General features: G+C 48.2%; 1 protein-coding gene and 2 pseudogenes across 1 annotated transcript in view; all 3 read right to left on the bottom strand.

Annotated features, from left to right (window-relative positions):
- The window catches only part of UGT1A7 (UDP glucuronosyltransferase 1 family, polypeptide A7), a 214,881-nt gene that overhangs the window by 160,438 nt on the left and 35,976 nt on the right, over nucleotides 1-18,467 (bottom strand).
- LOC138848909 (UDP-glucuronosyltransferase 1-6 pseudogene) lies at nucleotides 2,124-3,264 on the bottom strand (annotated as a pseudogene).
- The window catches only part of LOC138848908 (UDP-glucuronosyltransferase 1-6 pseudogene), a 40,121-nt pseudogene continuing 30,456 nt past the window's right edge, over nucleotides 8,803-18,467 (bottom strand).

Genomic DNA, 18,467 nt, shown 5'->3' on the forward strand with positions numbered 1-18,467 from the left:
TGAGAAGGTGCATGAAAGTCGTCAGCCTCACCTTCAGAGGTAGAAGCTGAAGTCACAGCCCTACGTATATTTGTTTAGGCTATACTATTATAGCTTATAGTTACCTAAAAAACACTACTTTATCCTAATTTCATAGGCAAAATTGAACTTCATTGTTTATTTTAAAAAGATTTATGTATTTATTTATTTGTGTCAGAGTCACAGAGAGAGAGAGAAAGAGATCTTCCATCAGCCAGTTCACTCCCCAAATGGCTGCAACAGCCAGGGAGGGGCCAGGATGAGGCCAGGAGCCAAGAGCTTCTTCCAGGTCTCCCACATGGATGGCAGGGGCCCAAGAACTCGGACCAACTTGTGCTGCTTCCCCAGGCCATAGCAGGGAGCTGGAATGGAAATGGAGCAGCCAGGATTCAAGCTGGCATCCAGATGGGATGCCCATGCTGCAGGTGGCCACTCCACCTGCTACACCATGACACTGGCCCCTCATTGCTTCTTTACCTGAATTTCTTGGGTTGTTTCTGAAGTTAGGTCAAAGTTTAACAGGCCATTGTGCTGTGTTTGGTATTTGTAGCATCTGCTTATGTTATTTGCCTAATGAGGAACCCATTTTTAAGCTCTGAATCAGGGCTTTAGTTTTATAAATAGGATGCATGTTCTTTTTTGTTGTTGTTGGTAATCTTCTGAGTTGTCATCATGTAAGGTAACATTAGTCATTTTAATGTGAACAATTCCGTGGCATTTAGCACATCCACAATGGCGTGAACGGTCACCTCTACCTGGTTCCAATACAATTTCCATCACTCCGAAGGGAATGCTTTTTCATAGTGTTGAAATGGTTTGATTACTGCAAAAGGCAAGTTGATTCTTAGCACCTTGATTCAGCTGCTAAGAACTGAATGTCCAAGCTAATGATTACCCGTTCTAACACAGGTCGTTTTCTTCAAGGCCATATAAGATGATAATGACACGCAGGTGAGGCAGCATGGAGACCGCACCCTGCACTGCTCTGGTTTCAATGTCACTGCAGACAACTCTTCTCACAGAACCAGTGTGTGGGACCAAGGTACCAAAGACGACAGTGTTTTCCTTTTTACGTACCATGTTTGTTTGTGATAGAAATCCCTTTGGATAGACAATAACAAATGAATCTCTTGTACTCATAAACCTCTGGTTGAATCTTCCTGACACTCGGAGTTTCTGTTTCACAACGTGGGCTCCCTGGACCCCATCCCAGTGTGCTCAGCCTCCTGCCCCTCTGGCTCACGGGACCTGTGTCCAGTGTTTGGTGTGGAAGACACACGGGAAAGGTCTTTGGGACTGTCTGAGGCTTCTTCTGATGAAAAATGCATTGAAAAGGAAATTCTGGCATGAAGATGGTGTGGTCTGACAACTGTCAAAGGTAGAAAAAAATTTACAAAAACAACTCACAGGTTTTGAGTTTCCAAAGTGACTCTGGGCACTGTGCCCCACTTCTCAGGGGGGCATGTAGGAACAGTCCCTGAGGTCTGAGGCTCCCACACCTGTCTGCACCAGCCCAGCAGTGAGCAGTCAGCTTTGCAGGCCACACAGCTCAGTCACAAGTTCTGTGTGCTGGTGCTGGTGCTGGTGCTGGTTTTTAACCTCCCTCTAAAACTATGAAAGCCATTCTTAGCTCTGGGCTATTTAAAAACAGGTCTGTGGGTACAAGTGTCTGGCATAGTAGTTGGCATGAAGCTTGAGACAACTGTATCCCACTACAGAGTTCCTGAGTTCCAGCTCCACACCAGCTTCAGTGCTTTCTAACTTGGCTGTGCAGCCCTGTGTGAAGTGAACCCCGTGGATGGTGCACTGTCTCTATATCCCGATTTCCTTTCTTTCTCCATAGGAGTACATTTTTTTAAAAGGACGGCACGCAGATTTGGCCTGTGTGTTTCCTCACACCTGCCTTGGGACCAGGGACAAAGCATGGACAGAGCTGGGAGAGTGGGTTTCAACAAAGACACATTGCCTTGGTCAAGCCTTCACCTCTGCTGGACTGCAATGCCATTGCTGCAATGATCCTGGGACTGTCCCCAGAACAAAACTAAGTGTATCTGTATATCTATGGCTGTCACCAGGCATGAGCCCAAAGTTCACTGCAACACCTGCATGTCACCTGGGCCTCAGGTCCCCCACAGCCCTGCTGTTCCAGGCCTGGCACCCCTCCCCACTCCCCACCACCATTTCTTCTCCCAGGGGACAGGACACACGTGAGTGGGAGAAGACAGAGCCCAGAAGAGCAGTGTCTGCCTGCGAGAAGCACACCCACCCACCTGAGACAGGACGTCCGGCTTCTTGCAGTTGATCCCGCCAATGAGCACCATGTTGGGCATCACCGGCCTGGGGTACTCAAACACAAAGTCGTATCTTAGCAGCCACACGGGGTCCTTCTGAAATAAGGTGGGCAGGTCCACTTCCCTCTTGAGGAGCTCTACCGCCAGGTCCTCATACTTTGAATACAGACAGTAAAATAGAGGGACCTCCAACAAGTTAACGAGGAAGTTGACCACGCGCTGGGGGAAGCTCATCTGGTCGGAGAACTTTGTGTAGCACCGGGGGATGTACGACACCGGGTTGGGGCTTCCGCCAAACCCATGCTCCAGGGAACAGGGGAAGCCCCTGAACAGGTACACGGAGGGCAGGCCCAGGTACTCAGCCAGGATCACACCACAGGGTAAGGCCGGGTCTGTGAAAAGAGCATCGAACTTGCCCGCCCTGAGGAAATCCAAGGTGTCGCCGTGTCTCAGCAGGCTCTGGCAGTTGATGAAGTACATGTCAATCACAACCATGTTATTCCTGTATTCCGTCTGAGGCCCGCTCAGCCAGGACCTGTCAGTAAAGTGCTTTTCTCCAAAGGTGCGATACCGGTAACTCTGCTCCTCCTGGTCAAACGGCACTGGGTAGATTCTCCTCGTGTAGAACCTGGATTCTCTCAAGAGCAAGTTGACTTCTGGCACCAGCACCACGATTTCATGCCCCCTCGCCCCAAGAGCCTCAACTATGTCCTGCATGCTAAGCCAGTGGCTTCCATCCTGGGGCACCACCAGCAGCCTGTCACCCAGCACCGTGCCCCAGAGTGCCACGAAGAGAACCCCCGCAGACGCTCTCTGAGCTGCAGAAAGCAGGCAGGCCATCCTGGAGAGAGTTAGAGTGACAACAATAATAAATATTTCACATGCCCTGCCCTGCACCGCAGGCCTGGGAGGCTACGTCCCTGAACCAAACAGTGCTTTTTGCAGACTCTGCCTCTCTCTCCCTTGTTCAGAATCCTGCCCTTTTATTTCAATGAACCTATATTAATCATTAACCTTTTGTTAGGTGCTAGCTCACTTGAACCAATTAGGGCCCCATGAGCTTTCACCTGAGACTTTACTTTTTCACCTCCACCCGTCTGCCTCTCCCTCTGACATACTCCTAGCAACAGTCTGAGGGCAATTTGGAAAGATCCATGATCCTCCCCACCCACCTTCCTTTACTGAGTGCGAATGCTTCTCCCATTTTTTAAGCAACTTTTCTCAGAAGAAAAAAGAAGGACAGTCTCTTCAACAAACAGTGCTGAGAAAACTGGATTGCCACATGCAGAAGCATGAAAAAAGACCTTTACCTGACACCTTTCACCCAGATCCACTCAAAATGAACTAAAGACCTAAATCGACAACCCAACATCACCAAACTATTATAGAATATTGGAGAAACTCCACAAGACCTCGGCACAGACAAAGAGTTGCCGGAAAAGACTCAAGAGGCACAGGCAATCAATGCCAAAATCAACCAATGGGATTACATCATATTGAGAAGCTTCTATACTGCAAAGAAACAATCAGCAAGGTGAAGAGACAACTGACTAAACGGGAGAAAATTTTGCAAACTATGAAACTGATAAAGGATTAATAACCAGGATATATAAAGAGATCCAGAAACTCAACAACAACAAAACAATCTGGTTAAGAAATGGGCAAAGGACTTAAGCAGACATTTTTCAAAAGAGGAAATCCAAATGGCCAGCAGACACATGAAAATATGCTCAGGATCCCTAGCTGCAAAGAAATGAAAACCAAAACCACAATGAGGTTTCACATCACCCCTCCCCACCACCCAGTGTGGCTTCCATATGGAAATCAAGAAACAACAAGTACTGGTGAAGATGTGGACAAAAAGGTCCCCTAATCCACTGTTGGTGGGAATGTAAACTGTGGAAGACACTATGGAAGACAGTATGGAGATACCTCAGAAATCTGAATACAGACCTATCATATGACCCAGCCATCCCACTCCTGGGACTCTACCCAAGGGAAATGAAATCAACATATGAAAGAGCTCTCTGTTCCTGCATGTTTATCACAGCTCAAGTCACATTAGCAAGACATGGAATCAACCCAAATGCCCTTCAACTGAAGACTGGAGAAAGAAATTGTGGGATAGCTACACCATAGAACACTGCACAGAAGTAAACAAAAAAAAAATGAACTCCTGTCATCTGCAACAAAATGGATGAGACTGGAAAACATCATACTTAGTGAAACAAGCCAGTCCCAAAGGGACAAATTCTGTATGTTCTCCCTGACCTGGGATAACTAACAGAGAACCTTAAGGACAACCTGGAGAAATGAAATGAACACTTTGACAAGCAATGATCTGGAACAGCCTTCTCTCAACTGTTGAGAAATAGCTTCTAATTCTATATTTTGTTTATCTTTTCCTTTCTAATATTTTCCTTATCTTCTCTTTCATATGATTCATTGAACACTATACTTAACATAGAGTTAATCATCTATGTATGTAGTTAAATATAAACAGAACTTTTTTTATTTTTGACAGGCTGAGTGGACAGTGAGAGAGAGAGAGACAGAGGGGAAGGTCTTCCTTTTGCCGTTGGTTCACCCTCCAATGGCCGCCACAGCCAGCGTGCTGCAGCCAGCGCATCGCGCTGATCCGAAGGCAGGAGTCAGGTACTTATCCTGGTCTCCCATGGAGTGCAGGGCCCAAGGACTTGGGCCATCCTCCACTACACTCCCTGGCCACAGCAGAGAGCTGGCCTGGAAGAGGGGCAACCGGGACAGAATCCGGCACCCCGACCGGGACAAGAACCCGGTGAGCCGGCACCCCAAGGCGGAGGATTACCTTAGTGAGCCGGGGAGCCGGCCAATAAACAGATCTTAGTAAAGAATAAGAGTGAGAATAAATAGGGAAGAGGAAGGGGGGGGGAGTGTAGGTGGAAGGGTGACCACAGTGGGAAGAATCACCAAGATCCTAAAGTTGTAATTGTGAAACGCATGAAGCTTGCAACTGCAAAGCAGTACAGTCCTACACACATTCCTACGGAATGACTTCCAAGAGTACAGCTTGACAAGTAGCCATAGGACCCAAAAATCCCTTAAGCTGGCTGACAAAATAGCAGCTTAAGTGTTACAAAGATCAAATGGTTAGAAATAAGCAGAAAGTGACCATTAGATAGGATCAAGTGTTGCAATGATCATATAAATAGGGCTAAGTGTTTGGAAACAGTAACAGAATTACGAAGGAGTGAATGTCCAACATGGGGAACAGTCCATAGAGCAGACTCATAGAAGGACAATTGCGTTAAAAGTAGCACTGACCTCAGAATTATCCTTAATGGCATTCCAGTCTGGCTGCAAAGTCCAGGGGAACATTTCAGGCATGGAAAGCCAAGATACTCTGGAAAACAAAATGTCCTACATACAAGACCCCTGTGGGTGAGACCCCAGGGGAAAGAAGTGGCCACCAAAGAAGGATGTGCCTTTCTCTGAAGGGAGGAGAGAATGTGCACTTTGCTTATGGCCTTGTTGAGCCAATGGATCAAAAAGGCTTCCACAGCCGAGGCAGCTCATGTCAAGAGCCTTGGTGATCACTGATGTCCTTGCCAAGAGTGTTATTTGTTAAATAAACAACAAGGGTCACTGTGCACCAACTTCCCATGCAGGACCTCTGTCCTCAAAGAGTTGCATTGGGAGACTTAATAGGAAAACTGTTCTTAAGAATCACTTCTATTTAGGGTATTAATTGGAGGATAATACTATGTCTCATAAGTTAGTTATGTCTAAGAGCTCACAAGAGATGTACCTTCCTTGGGTTCCTCTTTAAAGAGAATTAAGTTTCTAAAAGGAAAGAAGGAGAAGGAAGGGAAAAGAGGGAGTGGGGAGTGAAATCACCTTTGAGAAGCAAACACATAGAACAGCCCTGGTCTAGATACTGAGGAACAGTTCTCTCAGCTTTGATAGTCCACTCTTTCTTTTTTGTTTTCCTTCCGTTCTTTCTGTTTCTTTCTCTTTCTTGCACTAAACAGGAGAGGGAGGAGGAAGGGGGAGGAACTGGGAGAGAGGGCAAGAATGGTGGGAAGAATTGCTATGTTCCTGATGGTATATTTATGAGATACGTACAAATAAATTGTTTTTAATTTTTTTCAAAATAAAAGCAAAGTTTAGAGTCCTTTGGAATAGTGCACACATTAGTAACAAGAAGGGAAGAAAGATGTGTACAACACTATAAAGTCATTGAAGTTAGTATAAATTAAATGAATATGACATAAACGGAAAGAATCTCCTCTCAAAAAGAGGATCCACAGGGGCTGACGTTGTGGCACAGCAGATAACGCCTGCGATGCTGGATCCATAGGGACACTGGTTCCTGTCCCAGCTGCTCCACCTCTGATCCAGCTCCCTGGAAGTGGCCTGGGAAAAGCAGAAGAAGATGAGCCAAGTGCTTGGGCCCCTGCACCCATGTGGGAGACCCAGATGAAGCTCCTGGTTTCAGCCTGGCCCAGTGCTGACCATTGAGGCTGTGTGGGGAGTAAAGGGTGGAAGCAAGTTGGTTGTCTGTCTGTCTGTCTCTCTCTGTAACTCTTTCAAAAGAAATAAACAAATCTTTTTTAAGGTTTATTTGTTTGTTTGAAAGGCAGGGTTACAGAAAGGCAGAGGCAGAGAGAAAGAGAGAGAGAGAGAGCAAGCAAGCTCTTCCATCTGCCAGTTCACTCCCCAAATGGCTGCAATGGCTGGGACTGAGCCGATCCGAAGCCAGGAGCCAGGAGCTTCTTCCAGGTCTCCCATGCGGGAGCAGGGGCCCCAGCACTTGGGTCGTCTTCTTCTGCTTTCCTAGGCCTAGCAGAGAGCTGGATCAGAAGTGAAACAGCCAGCTGGGACACGAACTGGTGCCCGTATGGGATGCCGGCGCCACAGGCAGAGGCTTGGCACAAAAATAAATAAATATTAAAAAACATGATTCACCACAGAAATTATGAAGCAAAATCCGGCTTGTAATCAGGGTCCATGTAGGATATCTCCAAAGTTCTTGGTAAAGGAATAGATACGACTTTGAAACAATGCCAGGTGAGGAGAGGCTGCTCATGGGGTCAGCAGAAAAAACACAGCAGGAATGAACAGGTGCTTAGCCAGCAGTGCCCCACAGGGGACCATGGGGCCGGTTAAAACCACATAAAAGGAGCTGTCATCCAGGTGCCTCATCGGGGCTTTGTTATGCAATAGCTCTGAGCATGACTGGGAATAGGTCCTGGATGCGTTTTTCTGGCTTGCTACATTTTCCAAAATCGCTTCAGAAAACTTTGTGTTTCAAAGATCGTCTGATGGTGCTGCCAGAGCACATGTTGAATCCATCCTGCATGAGAGGACTGGCACAGGTTCTCAGAGTGAAAGGGGCCTCTCCTCTGAGACTGATTCTGCTGTATCACAAGGACCACAGTCTGGTGGCCTCGGGCCTGGAGCTCCTGCAGGACCTTCTGCATGCTGAGCCTGTGGCTGCCCTCCAAGGAACCACCACACCCTGCTGCCCTCAGCCCAGCGCACCACACACAGCAAGAGCAGCGGCCCCGCCGGCCCCGGGAGGGCAGCAGCATTGCACTGGCCACACCAGCCTGTGCTCCTACCTGAGCTTTTCCAATCTTCGTATTGTCGTCACCAGGCCACTTAACAAAACAGCACATCAATGGAAGACACAGTGTGCTCCCTAAGCAAATCACTGTGCAATAAACCTATCCCTCTCTTTTACGGTGGCCCTACCCTCTGCCTCCACCCAGGAGAGATGGATCTGACGGCCGGTCCTGGACAAACGCACCTGCCCCTGTGCTGTCCCGGGAGCATGCTAGTTCGTGCCTTTCTTTTCCTGACTACTCCCAAAACAAGGTATTCAACACTCATTTTATTTTAATACCTGCCACTCCTCTTTTTAACCACTCTTTGACAGATTGCAACTGACCTGCTGCCAATTCACTTCTCTGCCTGCTGTGGCCTAATCTGATAAATCTGTTAACTCTTTCTTCTCTGGGGGAGATGACTGATTATAGGCAGCTCAGCAACTCCCTGATAAAGAAGCATCAGAAAAAAAAGAGAAAAACAGCTACTATTTGGCTACAGTACTTGTGGGAGTGTGCTGGAGAGCAGTGCACAAAAACGGAGAGCCAGCCCACTGGGCAGCTGGAGAGACCTGACCCCAGACACCCCAGACACCCACAGGTGCAGCTGGGCTTCACACCTGCCCTGCTCCTGTTGGTTCCTGAGGTGCAGTGCTGCCCTCAGGACACTGCAGTCTGCTGCACAGACCCCAGTAAACTCAGGGGTGCAGGCCACATCACACAGGGCTGCCCTGCCAGGTGCATCACACCTCCTTGGCCACTGGAGTAGGCCCCCCCCCCCATCCAGTGCAGTGCTCAGACACTGACCTGGGCCCCCCTCCCACTTGATGGAACAAAGACACAAGTCTCAGCCATTGTAGCTCAGTGCCCAAAAGACAGATAAAATCAGCATTTCTCCCTTGTCCCTGAATCTCATTTCAGTCTCACACCAATCTACCTTCCCGACCTTGTGTCAGAGTGCTGGCTCCAGGGAGATCCCTGGGACTTCACACCTACACAGAACTCCTTTTCCCTTCCGTTCACACTTCATACAGGAATGCACTGTCACCCTCTGCTACTGTTTGTAGCCGCAGTCCTAGCCCTAACCTTTGCCATAGGCTTGACAGCCATCGTCCCCACAGGCTGACCTGTCTTAACAAACTGCTCTTAGCACTCTGTTCCCCTTCTGGTAGGATGCTTTTCTGCTACCTCCTGCTTCTAACCTGATCCCCTTTTATGGTTCAAAGCCCCCACATTTCCTCCCAAAAGTCTTAACATACCTCTCCCCAGTAGTTCTTCTAGCCTATTTTTTAAAGATAATCCCCATGTCTCTCATGTTGGATCTGCACACATTCCTCTTCTGAGGGCTGGCAAGCCCTCCCCATCCCCACCCTGCTCTGGGAATGGGTCCATGTTCATATGACCAGGACCAGAACCTTCCTGGCAGAACCCCAGGAAATAGATCTCTGTTGGAGCTTCCCGGAAGAAATGCTGGCATGGCTAGAGGACCAAACGCTGATATTGTATAGAGGATCCACCTGTTAGACCTGTCCAAGGCATCTCTGCTACAGCCTCGCTAAGCAGTCAAGCCCCTTTAAGCATCACTCACACTTCCTTCCCTTCTTCCCACAATGTGGGTTCATTTGCCCCAGGACACCTGTGACCTAATGTCCCCCTTCCAGGCCCACCCCCTACTGGCCACCACCACTCCTCACACCCAGTGGAAGTGGCTGCCATGGCATTTACTCATCACATTCCTTGCCACATGAAACCGTAAAGGTTGTCTCCTAGCATATGCTCGCGTGTATAGGACCAGAATCAGGGCATTCTTTCTCCGTGGTAACCAGGCGTGCATCTGCCTCCCCACCACTGCACAGGGACTTGTACACTTGCCATCCTACTTCCTGCTCCATCCTTTACCCTGGACCCATCTCTACTTTCTGACCCTCTAAACTACCACATCAAGAGAGATTTTAGACTTAACCTCCTTGATAATCTCGCTGGAGAAAGAGGAAATGGAACAGGAATGACCAGACTGGCATTTCAGTAGACAAGGCAAATAAAATTGAAGATTTATCGCCCAATCTCAAAGAAAACATAAATGCACAGAAGCTGTCTTGTCTCCAGGTTCAAGTGGATTCATGGGCAGGAGTAGAAATCCAGAACCACTGGAGGCTAGACCTCCTCAAAGCCAAGAGAGGTGGACTTTGCCTCTTTTTGGCTTTTACACCAATACATTGGGTATGATAAGACATGGGATCAAATGCATAAAAACTGTGCTAATGAGATGTATTCTCAAGGTCACTCTGCCTCGTTTTGGCCATCTTTCCCACCATGGGCAATGTCTCTAATATCTCCTTTTATCCTCATACTCATAGTGCTCTATTTCTACCATGCATAGTTAACATATTCCAAAGGTTCTTGCAGGAACAAATGACGGCTCTATCTCAAGCCATCTACAGGAACATCAGACTTCTCTCCTTCTTCAATCAATCTGACCCTGAGTATAGGTTTTGCCCCACATCTACACCCAGAATCAGCAGGAAGCAGCCGGAAAGACACCAGTGCCCCTCTCCTTTTCTGTACTCAGAGTCAGGATGGATGGAACGAAGACACGAGTCTCAGTCATTCCAGCTCACTGCCCCAAAGATAGATAAAATCAGAATTTACCCCTTGTCCCTAAATCCCAATTCAATCTCATACCCTCTTGTTCTCTACCCTACCCCCTTCATTCTTCTCCAGGTGTGGAGACATTGGCCTGGTCATGCATTTTTGAAAAGTGCCTGTTAAGGATGACATGGCATTTTTGGATTTGTTTCCCTCTTGGCTTAACCAAGAAATGTTGACATTTCAGTCTGGACCAGCATCACTTGCAGAGACTCCTGTAGGGAGGGTGGGCAGAGGAACTGCAGTCCCCCTCACCGCCTAGCTGGGTGCTTTGGTTTGCTCTCCCAAGTGAGGGTCAGTCCAAGGATGCTAGCCCAAGTGGCCCCGCCTCCTTTCTGTTGCTTCCTTGGCTGCCAGAGGTCTCCTATGAACTTGCTCTCCCTGCTGCTGGAGGGAGAACAAAAAGCAACCCCTTGCATTCTTTTCCAATAGCTCAGCCCCACCCCTTGCATTCTCCCCCAGCCAACCAACCAGCCAGCAGAGAGGAAGGCCAGCTAAGTTTGAAAAGCCTGTGCCCGCAGAAAACCCAAGCAAAGCAGCTCACTCCCATGTAATGCCCTCCAGCTTAGGACCCTCAGCTGCCCCCGCCTGTAAGAGAGCTCTGTGTGTCCACTCCCTGCACATGCCATAGTCACTCCCTGTCAGGTTTGCTCCTGCATAAACCTGTTCTGGCTGTTAGTTTCTGTCTTGCCTCCTCTTGGCCTTGCTCATCTATCCTGACTCTCACCCTTGCACACCTCCCTGGGTGTTCTCATTCTACAGACAGAGAAGTGAAAGATTCAAATTCAAACCCTGGAGCTCTTTTAAAAAAAAAAAAAAAGATTTATTTATTTGAAAGTCAGAGTTACACACAGAAGCAGAGACAGAGAGAGACATAGAGGTCTTCCATCGCCTGGTTCACTCCCTATTTGGCTGCAAGGGCGAAAGCCAGGAGCTAGGAGCTTCCTCCGGGTCTCCCATGTGGGTGCAGGGGCCCAAGGACTTGGGCCATCTTCCACTGCTTTCCCAGGCCACAGCAGAGAGCGGGATCAGAAGTGGAGCAGCCAGGACTCGAACCGGTGCCCATATGGGATGCCGGCACTGCAGGCGGTAGCTTTACCTACTAGGCCACAGCGCCACACCCATGGCCGCCCCCAACCCCCAACCTTGCAGTTCTTAACCTGATTCTCTTGCTCTGCTAACATAATGGGAACAAGGGAGGGGTCCTTGGATCCAGCAGGGGAAGCTCTCCAGCCCCTCCTTTAGAGCAGGCTGGGCCAAGAAAGTGTGCTCCTTCCCAGAGCACCTTTCTGCCTACACCTGGCTCCAAGCTCTTCAAAGTCCTAACAGGGAAAGACACAGCATGGGCTTTAAAGGTTTGAGTGGTTCTTTGCACCACAAGTGGAAGAAACTAGGATTTATCTCAATTCCTTGGTTCTGAGAAAAATACTCCAGTGGCTCTTCTAATAATGAAATGTTAGGCTAAATTCTCCTCCAAAAATTGAGATACTTGGAACCTGAGCCTCCTAACAGGACGAGAGGTAAGCCATGGGAAAGATGGGGCTCTACCGATGTGCAAATAGAATTTGAGCCCCTGTAGGCAGAGAGCAAGGATCTAAAGACAAATGTTCTTTCTTACACAAACTGTGTGTGATTCTAGGAAAGAAAAATGACAAGAGAGGAAGATGGGAAGGCTGCAGAGGCAAGGGGAGATTCTGGCACCATCAGACCTCTCCTGGGGCTGATGAAGGTGCACACGGTTGAGAGTCGGCCCTGGGAAGACCTAGGGGAAGAGGTTTCAGAACACAGGGAGTGCTCCTGATTCTGTCTCTCACAGCGGAAGTCACTAGCCAGGAAGCCAACATAGGCAGAAGCAACCAGGCAGTCCTCTGAGATGCCTGAGCTCCTCCCTGGACAGAGGAGGGGGGCTGGAAGAGTCACACTCACAGGAGCCTAAGAGGTTTGTCTCACTGTGCTCTCCCACATGGGCAAGGCTGGGAGCCCAGCCATGGTCCTGAGAGGGGCCTCTTCCCAGGAGTGAGAGGCACAGCATTATGCAAGGAGATTTACTAAGCTAGCATTCTCAAAGGCTTTGCTCATTTTTCAGATATGTATGATCCTATTTAGGTTACACTATCACAGCCAACAGTTACAAATAACAACTGTTTTGCTAATTTGATAGGAAAACTAGGTTTCAATGTTTATTAATGTGTGTTTTGGGTTATTTCTGAAGTGAGAAGTAATTACAAAGTTTAATTGGACATTTGTGTTTTGTTTGGTTTTTGTGTCACCTGCTTGTGTTACCCGCCTAATGCGAAATACATTTTAAAGCTATGATCAGTGATGAGTGTTCTTCTTTACTGGGTAATCTACTGAGGTAAAATCACATAACATAACGTTAGCTTTTTTTTTTAAATAAAGGAAAATTCCATGACATTTAGTAAATTCACAATGACAGGAACCATCACCACATGTTTCAGCGCCTTGAGATGGCTTGATTATTTGACAAAGGAAACTTGATTCTCACCACCTTGACTCAGTTGCTAAGAACAAAACACGCAGGCTGCAGACTGCCCATTGCCACAAGGAGGCCGTCTGGACGACAGTGACACGCAGGTGAGGCAGCCCAGAGCCCACCCAGCACTGCTCTGGTCCAGTGTCACTTTCACAGAAACAGAGTGCGTGGACCAAGGTACCAGAGACGACAGTGTTCTCCTTCTCACGCCCCATTTTTCTTTGTGAAAAGAAGAAATCCCTTTGAATAGACAATAACAAATAAACCTCTTGTACTCATAAACCTCTGGTTGAATCTTCCTGACACTCGGAGTTTCTGTTTCACAACGTGGGCTCCCTGGACCCCATCCCAGTGTGCTCAGCCTCCTGCCCCTCTGGCTCACGGGACCTGTGTCCAGTGTTTGGTGTGGAAGACACATTGCAAGCATCTTTGGGACTGTCTGAGGCTTCTTCTGATGAAAAATGCATTGAAAAGGAAATTCTGGCATGAAGATGAAAACTATCAAAGGTACAAATACTTAAAAAGAAACAACTCACAGGTTTTGATTTTCCAAAGTGACTCTGGGCACTGTGCCCCACTTCTCAGGGGGGCATGTAGGAACAGTCCCTGAGGTCTGAGGCTCCCACACCTGTCTGCACCAGCCCAGCAGTGAGCAGTCAGCTTTGCAGGCCACACAGCTCAGTCACAAGTTCTGTGTGCTGGTGCTGGTGCTGGTTTTTAACCTCCCTCTAAAGCTATGAAAACTTGGGGCAGTGTTGGGGCACAGTGCGTCAAGCCTCCACCTGCAATGCCTGGATCCCGTATCCGTGCCATTTCAAGTCCTGCCGGCGCCACTTCTGATCCAGCTCTCTGCTAATGCATCTGGGAATGCAGCAGAAGATGGCCTAAGTGCTTGAGATGGAGTTTCAGGCTCCTGGCTCTGGCCTGAATCTGGGGAGTGAATCAGTAGTCTAGATGGAAGATCTCTCTCTCACTCTACCTTTCTCTGTAATCTTGCCTTTCAAATATAAAAAATAAATGTTAAAAAGCATTCTTACTCTGGGCCATATAAAAGCAGGCCTGTGGAAGTGTAGTGGCTAAGATGCCAACTGGGGTACCTGCTTCCCAAGGAAGAGCACATGGATTTGGAGACCTGCTCTGGCTCTGGCTCTGTTCCCTGCATTAGCCTGGCCCAGCCCTGGCTGCCTTTAGCATTTGGGGAGTGAATCCAGGGATGGGAGATCTCTCTCTCTCTCTCTCTCTCTCTTTCTCTCTTTCTCTTTCTCTATCTCTCTCTCCCTCTCTTCCTCACTCTCTCCTTCTCTCTCTCTCCCTCTCCCCCTCTCTTCTTTTTCTCCATGATCACAAATAAATAAAAAGAAATAGATAAATAAATAATTCCTTAAAACAACTCAAAAAGAACAGATTTGGCCTGTGGGTTTATTCATGCCTGCCTTTGGACCAGGGACAAAGCATGGACAGAGTTGGGAGAGTGGGTTTCAACAAGGACACGTTGCCTTGGTCAAGCCTTCACCTCTGCTGGACTGCAATGCCATTGCTGCAATGATCCTGGGACTGTCCCCAGAACAAAACTAAGTGTATCTGCATATCCATGGCTGTCACCAGGCATGAGCCCAGAGTCCACTGCAACACCTGCATGTCACCTGGGCCTCAGGTCCCCCACAGCCCTGCTGTTCCAGGCCTGGCACCCCTCCCCCCTCCCCACCACCATTTCTTCTCCCAGGGGACAGGACACACGTGAGTGGGAGAAGACAGAGCCCAGAAGAGCAGTGTCTGCCTGCAAGAAGCACACCCACCCACCTGAGACACGACGTCCGGCTTCTTGCAGTTGATCCCGCCAATGAGCACCATGTTGGGCATCACCGGCCTGGGGTACTCAAACACAAAGTCGTATCTTAGCAGCCACACGGGGTCCTTCTGAAATAAGGTGGGCAGGTCCACTTTCCTCTTGAGGAGCTCTACCGCCAGGTCCTCATACTTTGAATACAGACAGTAAAATAGAGGGACCTCCAACAAGTTAACGAGGAAGTTGACCACGCGCTGGGGGAAGCTCATCTGGTCGGAGAACTTTGTGTAGCACCGGGGGATGTACGACACCGGGTTGGGGCTTCCGCCAAACAAATGCTCCAGGGAACAGGGGAAGCCCCTGAACAGGTACACGGAGGGCAGGCCCAGGTACTCAGCCAGGATCACACCACAGGGTAAGAATGGGTCTGTGAAAAGAGCATCGAACTTGCCCGCCCTGAGGAAATCCAAGGTGTCGCCGTGTCTCAGCAGGCTCTGGCAGTTGATGAAGTACATGTCAATCACAACCATGAGATTCCTGTATTCCGTCTGAGGCCCGCTCAGCCAGGACCTGTCAGTAAAGTGCTTTTCTCCAAAGGTGCGATACCGATAACTCTGCTCCTCCTGGTCAAACGGCACTGGATAGATTCTCCTCGTGTAGAACCTGGATTCTCTCAAGAGCAAGTTGACTTCTGGCACCAGCACCACGATTTCATGCCCCCTCGCCCCAAGAGCCTCAACTATGTCCTGCATGCTAAGCCAGTGGCTTCCATCCTGGGGCACCACCAGCAGCCTGTCACCCACCACTGTGCCCCAGAGTGCCACGAAGAGAACCCCCGCAGACGCTCTCTGAGCTGCAGAAAGCAGGCAGGCCATCCTGGAGAGAGTTAGAGTGACAACAACAATAAATATTCATACACCCTGCTCTGCACCGCAGGCCTTCTGGCTACGTCCCCTGAACCAAACAGTGCTTTCACAGACTCTGTGTCCTTCTACCTGGCTCGGAATCCTGCCCTTTTATTTGAATGAACCTATATCAACCATTAATCATTTTTTAAGCAAGCTCTCTTGAACCAATTAGGGCCCCATGAGCTTTCACCTGAGACTTTAGTTTACTTTTTCACCTCCACCCGTCTGCCTCTCTCTCTCTGACACACTCCTTGCAACAGTCTGAGGGCAATTTGGAAAAAGCCATGATCCTCCCCACCCACCTTTCTGCCAGCTCTGAAACCCCCTGCATTCCTCATCACTGGTGTTGTCCATCCTTGAATGAAGGCGAGTGCTTCTGTCATCTTTTTAAGCAACTTTTCTCAGAAGGAAAAGGAAGCATTAACAGGTAACAAATTCAAGATTCAAAGCAGCACAGTGGAGCTCCACTCTGAAAGTCTGGTTAGCACAGTGATGGCTGGATGAAAAGCTGCCCTGCTGAGGGGTGGGGGCACTGAAGAAGCCAAGGTAACTTCCACCCCCATGACCTGAGCTCCAGGTGTATCCCAGCTCAGTGTCAGCCACAGCACTCCAGTGACTGCCTTGCCATCCCTACCCCACCTCTGTCAGCACAGGTGGAGAAAGATTCCACCTCCTGGGGAAGAGAACAGAGAAGCCGCAGACCTTGCCTTGGAACTCAGAGCTGGGCCCACCATGATGAATCTTAACACTGAACATACTGAACATTGAGGAGGAACATACCTCAACATACACAAGCCCACCAACAACACCAGACTGAATGAGGGAAAACTGATCTCTAAATCTAGAGTGAAAACGGATGTCAGCTTTCATCACTTTTATTCAACATAGTCTGGAATTTCTAACCAGGGTAGTGAGCAAAGAAAAAAACTAAAAGACATCCAAATTTCAAAGAAGGGAACTAAATTGTCATTGTTTTCTGATAATGTGATCAAAGATAGAAAGCCCCAAAGACCCTACCAAAAAACAACCAGAACAAATAAATCAACTCTGCAATGTCGAAGGAGACATAATCAACATACAAAACTCAGTAGCGTTTCTATGTGGTGATAGAGTGTTATCAGAAAAAGAAGTGCAATCAGCAACTCCATTTATAATAGCAACAATAAGACAAGACTAATAAATTTCACCAAAGCAACAAAAAAAGAACACAATAAAGAGGATGAAAAATTGTTGGAAGAAATCGAAGAGAATACACACAAGAAAGGAATGATAACTGTGACTGTGCACTGGGAGAAGCAATATTGTTAAAATGTCCATACTGCCTAGAGCAGTCTATAAATTCAACGTAATCCTTATCAAATACCAATGGCATCCTTCCCAGGACAAGATAGGGCCATGCTAAAAGTCATAGGAAATCACAAAATCCCCTCAATCACTAAGGCAATCTTGAGCAAAGAACAAAGCAACAGGCACTACACTGTCTCACTCAAAATATGCTGTACTTATAGCAATCAAAACAATATAGCATTGATATAAAAATGCATATAAAAACCCATGTGACAAAATAGAAAGCCTAGAAATAAACCCAGGCCCTGATATCCAAGGGATTTTCCACAAAGTGCTAAGATCACACAGTGAAGAGAGGACAGTCTCTTCAATCAGCAGTGCTGGGAAAACTGGAGATCCGCATGGGGAAGAGGGACGTAGACCTACACATGCAAAAGGGCGTTCAAAACGGGTCCCGGCAGTTCATGGAAGACACACACTGTGAAAGTCAGGAGAAAACCCTGGAGAAATGCTTCACGACATGGCACTGGGAAGCTGCTGCTGCTTTTTTTTCTAATAAGACCACCTTAGGAGGAATAAGACCAAAAACAGCCCAATGGGATTACATCTAAGTGAAAAACTTCAAAGAAGATAATCAACAGAATGGAGAAACAACATACAAAATGGAAGAAAATATCTGGAAACTACACATCTAAAAAGGAGTTAATATCCAGAATATATAAGGAACTCAAGCAACCTACCATCAAGAAACCAATAACATGCTTGTAAGTTGGCCAAGTGACATGAACGTGTTACTGGAGAATGGCAGGGTTCTTGTCTTTGAGCATGAAAGAATTCAGGCATAAGACAGACTAGTGGAAAGTAAAAAGTAGCAAAGTTTATTAGGGAAGGGACATCCGTAAAGACGGAAGGGCACCTCTCCAGACAGGACCTGAGAGAGAGTGCAGTCGCTCGGACTGGGGGGAAGGAGCAAGGTTACATGGTTGAGTGGAGAGATTACACCTGGGCAGGCAGGCAGGCAGGCAGGCAGGCTACTCAGCATAGAGGAAGAGGGCTGAGCGAGCTGTCATGTTGATGCCGGGTGTGTGTGTGTGTGTGTGTGTGTGTGTGTAGGAGATGGGTCTTTTCTTCACACATCTCCTGAAACAAAGGATTTTATGGATGTAGACATTAAGGAGCTCCTGAGTTTTCCCTGAAGGCATCAGACAGGAGGAAGCCTCGCTGGCATCATCCTGGGTTCAGAGGAAGGGTGAGCAGGACCCCCTGGAGAATCAGGATCCTGAGCAGGGTGTTTGAGATGCAGATACTGGGCTGCATCTGGGAGACTGTGGAAGATTTGTCAGGCAGGAGGGGCGGGGACCCCCACCTGGCAGGTTATCAGGTAGAAGGGGGCAGGGCAGGATGCGAGTACCCAGCTGCCCCTGAAACATTACCAGGATGGCTTTGAGA

Source organism: Oryctolagus cuniculus, chromosome 3 (genome assembly GCF_964237555.1).
Source record: "Oryctolagus cuniculus chromosome 3, mOryCun1.1, whole genome shotgun sequence".
NCBI lineage: Eukaryota > Metazoa > Chordata > Mammalia > Lagomorpha > Leporidae > Oryctolagus > Oryctolagus cuniculus.